Consider the following 6,755-nt stretch of genomic DNA (forward strand, 5'->3'; position numbering starts at 1 on the left):
AGAGTATGATGATGATAAATATGTGAAAGTAACGAACCTCAGTGCATGAACCTAGTAAGTATGAAAGTTGTGATTTGAACCTTGGAAATCTATTAACTCTTATGCTATTTTTTTCATTTGCATGCCTGTCACATCTGAAACAGTACCACCAAGTGGTTATCCACCGAGAGAGAACCCACCATCTAGGAGAGGCACCAGTTCCAGTTTTGTATAATGTATTGAATGTTTTCTTGTTATTATGCTGAAATCTATTCCTCCATAGTCTCAGAAACATGGACCAAAAAAAAAAAAATTAGAACCAAATTGTAAAGGTCGTTTTATTCCATGTCGAGAAATTTCTATCATCTTTGAAATTGAAAGCAAGAGGAAGGGCAAGAAAGTTGCTTTCTAAATTTGGGGATGTTAAGGTCAGAGGCATTGGCTGTGAATTATGTAGGAGACAGGGCTTCACTAATTCTGGGCACACTTATTAGCATTTTTTACTCTTACCTAAGCAATTTAAAATCTTATATTTGGTTTTACTCTTAGAGCTATAGTTTATAGAAAATGTGGATACATGCTATTTAGTAGCATGACTGATGTGTTACAGGTTGTCTTCATTCAAAGGCAGGCAACATTTAGTAGGATGGAAGGTAGGTAGGAATTCTGTCATGAACTTGGCCAACAAGCAGAAGTTCTGATCATCATTAAGATAATGAAAACATAAAAGAAATGTGCTTTTCTCCCCCTTTTCAGAGGCGCATGCAGCAGACACTTCAGTTTTATCATGCTGGACATTTGAAGATACTCTATATCAGACAGGTTTACCCAACTACAGAAAACCACAAAGTTGAGATGCAACCAAAAGATGCATGAGCTTGTGAACATGTGCGGGAAATGAGAAAAGTTATTGGCCAAAAGGAATATTTTTAAGTACCTGAAATAGCTGTAACTTTTTGTGGTGAAGCTAAAGGAAATATGTCTAAGGAGAGCCAAGTCCTCTTGTTCAAAAACATCTTCCTAGACGTGTTTCCCTTCTTTCTCTTGGGGGTTTGTGATCAAATTATTCAGCTCTAAAGCAGACAAAACATCTGCTCTAGTATATTTATTGTTAAGAACATTATTAAATTCACTGGTTTTTATTTAAGGATGGGAAAATTTGATTGCCAACTTTAGAATCCTCTTAAAAATAAGAGCTTTGGAGTTCAGTGTAGCAAGGAAGCTTTTAAACTTCACATCTCCTTTGCCTGTGGCTACATTTGACCTCTACAAGCTTGCTATTTAAATTTCTACCTTATTCCCCTCACAGCCTTGAAAACAAACCAACGATTACTTCTAAACAGGAATCTTTATAGTTCAAATATCACGTCTCTTACTTGGTTACAGAAATATTTTACCTTTAATTAAGTTTGTTTCAAAAAATCCATGTTTCTAATCAAAAAGAAAATGTGCTGTGAAGTTCAAATATAATTCACCAGTGGAGGAGGTGGTGCATTTTGAAGTGTTTTCGAGTGATTTTGTAGAACTTGCAACAATGGCTTGTTCCATGATGGGGAGCTTTATCCCATTTGTGCTACTCTCACAAAAACCACAGATTAGACGGTTTATAAGCAGCTCCAGACGTCCAGGATCAAGGGCTGGCAGATTTGGTAGCTGATGAGAGCTTGCCTACTGGTTCATAGAAGCTGTCTTCTTACGGGTCCTCACGCAGTGAACAAGAGAAATTTTGTTTCCCACTCATTCTGTTCATGAGGGCCCTGCCCTCAGGACCTAATCAGCTCCCAAAGGCCCACCTCCTAACACCATCACACTGAGGGCTGAGGCGTCAACATATGGATTCTGGAGGGAGACAAAGGTTATATCTACTGCTATTTGCATGGGCCTCCCAGGTGGCGTTAGTGGTGAAGGACCCGCCTGCCAACTCAGGTTAGGTGTAAGAGACGCCAGTTCGATCCCCGGGTCAGGAAGATCCCCTGAAGAAGGGAATGGCAGTCCATGCAGGCTTCTCACCTGGAGAGTCCCTTGGACAGAGGAGCCTGGTGGGCTACAGTCCACGGGGTCACGTACAACTGGACACGACTCAAGTGACTTAGCATAGCACAGCTATTTGTCTAGCTATTTGCTTCTGTACGTTCTCAATAATAATGTCACCACCTTGCGCACGTCCAGGGAGCGCTATTTTCACTGTTTTCTACATACTCTAGGGCAGTGGTCCCCAACCTTTTTGGCACCAGGAGCTGGTTTTGTGGAAGACAATATTTCCATGGACTGAGGATGAAGGGCATGGTTTTGGGAAGATTCAAGCTTTAATTGTGTACTTAATTAATTAGTTGTGCACTTTATATCTATTATTATTACATCGGCTCCTCCTCAGATCATCAGGCATTAGATTCCAGAGCTTGGGGGGGCCCTGCTCTAAGGAATATCATATGATGTTGCCCCTTGGGCTTAGCAACTCCATGTAAATATTGTGATGACTTTGGCTATGTATAAAATCGCCAAGGTCATCAGAGAGGAAGAACATGTGCTAAAATGATTAAAGGGATCAATTGCAATGATATGTGCATCTTAAGTTAGAGGACAGTGTTTATGTTCATGGCTTAATATACCTGGAAATTTAATTTTCTAATTCTCTTGAATCCTGAAATTGAGTAATCCTGGCAAAAACATATTTTAATACAGCAAAGTTGAATAAAATCCTCACTGTTAAAGGATCAAATTGCTTCTGAAACCTAACAAAAACATACCACTAGCTCCGTTTAAAAACTTAGAAATTATGGCACTATTTTCTCTGTTTTCTACAAGCTAATTATTTTCTTGCTCACCAATCTACTTGGCTTAGTAGAACTGAGCTCATATTCAGAACAGATAACTTCATGATTTTAGGTTATTGCCAAATAAGTCAACTTTTGCTTTTAAATCCTGGGAGGCGCCATGATTACAGAGGAGCCTGTAAGGTCATTTATAGCCATTTATGGTTGCTGTCTGTCAGAAATGCCTGGCACAGGTAGCTGACATTTAGAGGGAATGACTGCTTCAAAAGCAGGTGTTTACCAGAACAGGGCAGTAAGAGGCACTGCAATTAGGGATGACAAGGGTATATTTAAAAACAAGTGCATATCTTTGCCAATTAAAATACACTGATCTAACCAAAAGCCCATAACAGATTGATCTCAGAATGTTCAAGTAAACAGACTTGACAGAATTTGGCCATGAAATGAATGTCTGTTTTAGCCTAGGAGCAAGCTTACAACCACTTTGGGGTTAGTAGGTGTTGAAAGCAATGTTATTAAGAAGAAGAACTCCAGATGGTCCAAGGGAAAGGATTTTTTCTATTATAATAAACACAATGAAAGGCTGACAAGCTCTGTGAATGACAGATAAAAATAACAAGGCATAAATGAGATCGAAGACTCACGCCTCCATGAGCAGAGGCTGAGCAGTCCTGGGCAAACATGGCATATACGATGGAAAGATGTTCCTGGAGAAAGAGATAAAAATATCCCAGTGCAGGCCCAGGAAGAAGAGGAGATGGGATGTGCCCCATGGATGCTAGCTCTGTGCTCTGCTGTGCCCCAAGGCAGCGTATTAGCTTAGTGTTATTCTGACTTTTAATTATGGAACACATCAAGCACGTGCAAGATTAGACAGAACGGTAGAATGAACCTGTACCACCAACCAGCTGTGACCAATGCAAAGCCAAACCTGTTCCATTCTAATTCCCACCTACGTTCCACATTCTTTTTTTAAAATAAAATATCAAATAGTATATAGTTTCACTTGCAAAAAATTTATATGAGACTTCATTAACGTAGCCTCACATTAGCGTGATAACATCTGAAAATTTATCAGCGTTTTCTTAGTATCATCCAATATGCAACAGTTCACCTTTTCAGTTGTACCATAAGTGTCAATGATCTTTTATATATGTTTATGTTTTATTTGTTTGAACCAGGCTGTAAGTAATGTCCATAGACATTCAGAATCTTAGCTGTCAAATTTAATCTTTAGGTTAATTTAAAATCGCTTTGGATTTGGTTTGGTTTTTGGTGTTGTTACTTTAGATATAATGTTAAGTTCTTTTATCCAAGTCATAAATATCAAGTTGCCTCTCATTTTGTGATAATAACATCTATGGATCTGTTAAGTCATTGGTGGTGGTTTAGTTGCTAAGTTGTGTCCGACACTTTGCAACCCCATGGGCTATATATAGCTGGTCAGGCTCCTCTGTCCATGGGATTCTCCAGGCAAGAATACTGGAGTGGGGTTGCCACTTCCTTCTCCAGGGGATCTTCCCAACCCAGGGATCGAACCCAAGTCTTCTGCATTGCAGGCAGATTCCAATTGAGCTACAAGGGATGCCTGTTAAGTCATTAAAGATTGTCAAAAGTCATATAAAATATACATACATTAGCATATACATGTGCAATGGCATATCCATTGCAGAATTGAAATGTCTATTTCTATTACTACTTTTTCATTTGTTAGCTGAAATTATTCTTTAAAGAGACACTTAACCTCTTTGCCTTGTTTACCTCATATACCTCTTTGTTTACCCATGATACAGTCCATTTTGAAAGGGAAGGATAAATTCATGGTTCTTTCCCTTTTTTAACTGTCTTAAAATTAATGAGCTAATTAATTAATTATAACTAATTAATAATGAGTTGGTTAAATAATGAGTTCATCACTAGTGATGAATCTCTTATGAATGATCTTCAAATCATGGATGTAGTACACTTTGAAGCTCTGAATCTCTTGTTATGACTTTTCTTGGCTTACAAATTGCCTCAGTTTTGGCCATGAAAGCCTCTTTAAATATGTATTTTGAATTCTTTGACCCAATCTAGTGCTCATTCCTTACTATCAGATTTGTTAAGTTGACCCAGACTTAGACATTTATTGCATCAGATTTGAAATCAGTAACGTCTTCAAATGCCCTAGTTCCTTGTGACATGGCCATGATTTGGAAATTAAGCATACTCACTGTTTTTGAGTTATTTGTTGTTTTTTATCTTCTTCATTGGATAGTTCAAGAACTATATCTGTGATAAAAATAAGTAATAAAATCATGTGGATACTTTACAAGATTTTTATATAACTTCTTTCATCTTTTATTTTCACCTACTCCCTTCAGTGATGAAAAATTCCAGTTGTCAAGAACACTGGAAATTCGAGAATTAAAATATCACATAATTACTCATTAATTTTATCCCACACTACACACAGTGAATCAAAATTATAAAACTGACAACTACCACTGGTAATATGATTACCAAAAACAGTATAAATTTTATTTTGCAGTCCTTCCTATAATTCAATACATTAATGAGCACTATCAAATTAATGTGTTTCAAATGACTTAGACTAATCCTTTTCTATGCCTGCAAGTACATGCCTTGGTTTTGTTCACTTAATGAATCATTTTAAATTTTAGAAACTTTTTAAAAATTTAATAATATATTTTTATATAAAATATTTGCATAGTTTCAAGTCCATGAAATAAGGTTACATTTAACGCAGTGTAAAGTCTCTCCCTGTTCTCTCTACTCTGTTCCCGCCCTCTCTTACAAGTTCATTCATTCATTCATTATTTTTTGGTTTATCCTTCAATCATATTTTAGGAATATCTCTCTTTACATGGAGAATAGCATATCATATTTTAATATATGGTTTGTTTTAAGGAGTTTTACATTTTTATTCCTGTTTACTTTAATATTAACATCACTTTTTTGATATCCTCTCAAGAATTATTTTCTACCGGTGCTCTGGTAAGAAGATTGAAAATATCTAATAAACTTCCATCAGCCTACTCGAACCTCTCCCATATCAGAGAATCGGAATTAATATCATTTACTCCCAAGTAGTAACTCTTATTATATATTTTGACATGCTCTTCCCATAGTCCTCTTATTTTTTAAATAATTTAATATGTTTTATCAGAGCAAATCCCTATGATATGCAATTTCTCCCACATAACCATAGTTTATTCTTAGTTCCAAATGCAATGTTTTTGCATACTTATGGTTTTTAAATATATCTTTCTAATTATTTCCATAATCTAAAAGTAATTTTTAGTGGGTTTTTTAGAAAAGTCTCATGGGAATAAAATTCTCTAGAATTTTGCATTTTGATAATTTTAATTTTGCTTTATTTTGAAAATCAATTTAATAAAATAGAGTATACTCAATTCACATTCTTTCTTTGAATAAGCATCTCATCTGACATAAATAGTTGCTGTTAAAAAGGTCTGATGACATGATGGTCTTTAGTAAATGATTTATTTGGATGTAATTATTTTATTTCCAAAGAGTATTTTTAAGCTTTATTGTTGTATTTTGCTAGGCTAAGTCTTAATGTTGATCATTCTAGTGACTTATCAATTTTTTTGTATCATTGTTAGTATTTATGTCCTTGAAATTTCTTTTGAAATTCCTATCATACATATATTGGATCTTCTCTGCATGTTTTTTACATTTACTATTTCCTTTCAAATCCTGAGATGTATTATATTTTTTCATTTTTAATATACTCCCTTTTCAAAAATTGTGTTGTTTTAATTTCTGTTTATGTTTTTTCTAGTTTAATATTGATTTCTGAAATGCTTTTTATTAATTCTTTCTTGATTTCTATAATTTTCTTTCTGATTTTCAGTCATTGTCATTTGTGTTATTCTTTCATGCTTTTATTGGCTGTTCCAGCTTGTGCAATAGGCAAAGAAAGAAAAGAAAAGAAAAAGTAGTTTTGGATTGGCCAAAAAGTTGGTTCAGACTTCT

Source organism: Dama dama, chromosome 32, assembly GCF_033118175.1.
Source record: "Dama dama isolate Ldn47 chromosome 32, ASM3311817v1, whole genome shotgun sequence".
NCBI classification, from domain to species: domain Eukaryota; kingdom Metazoa; phylum Chordata; class Mammalia; order Artiodactyla; family Cervidae; genus Dama; species Dama dama.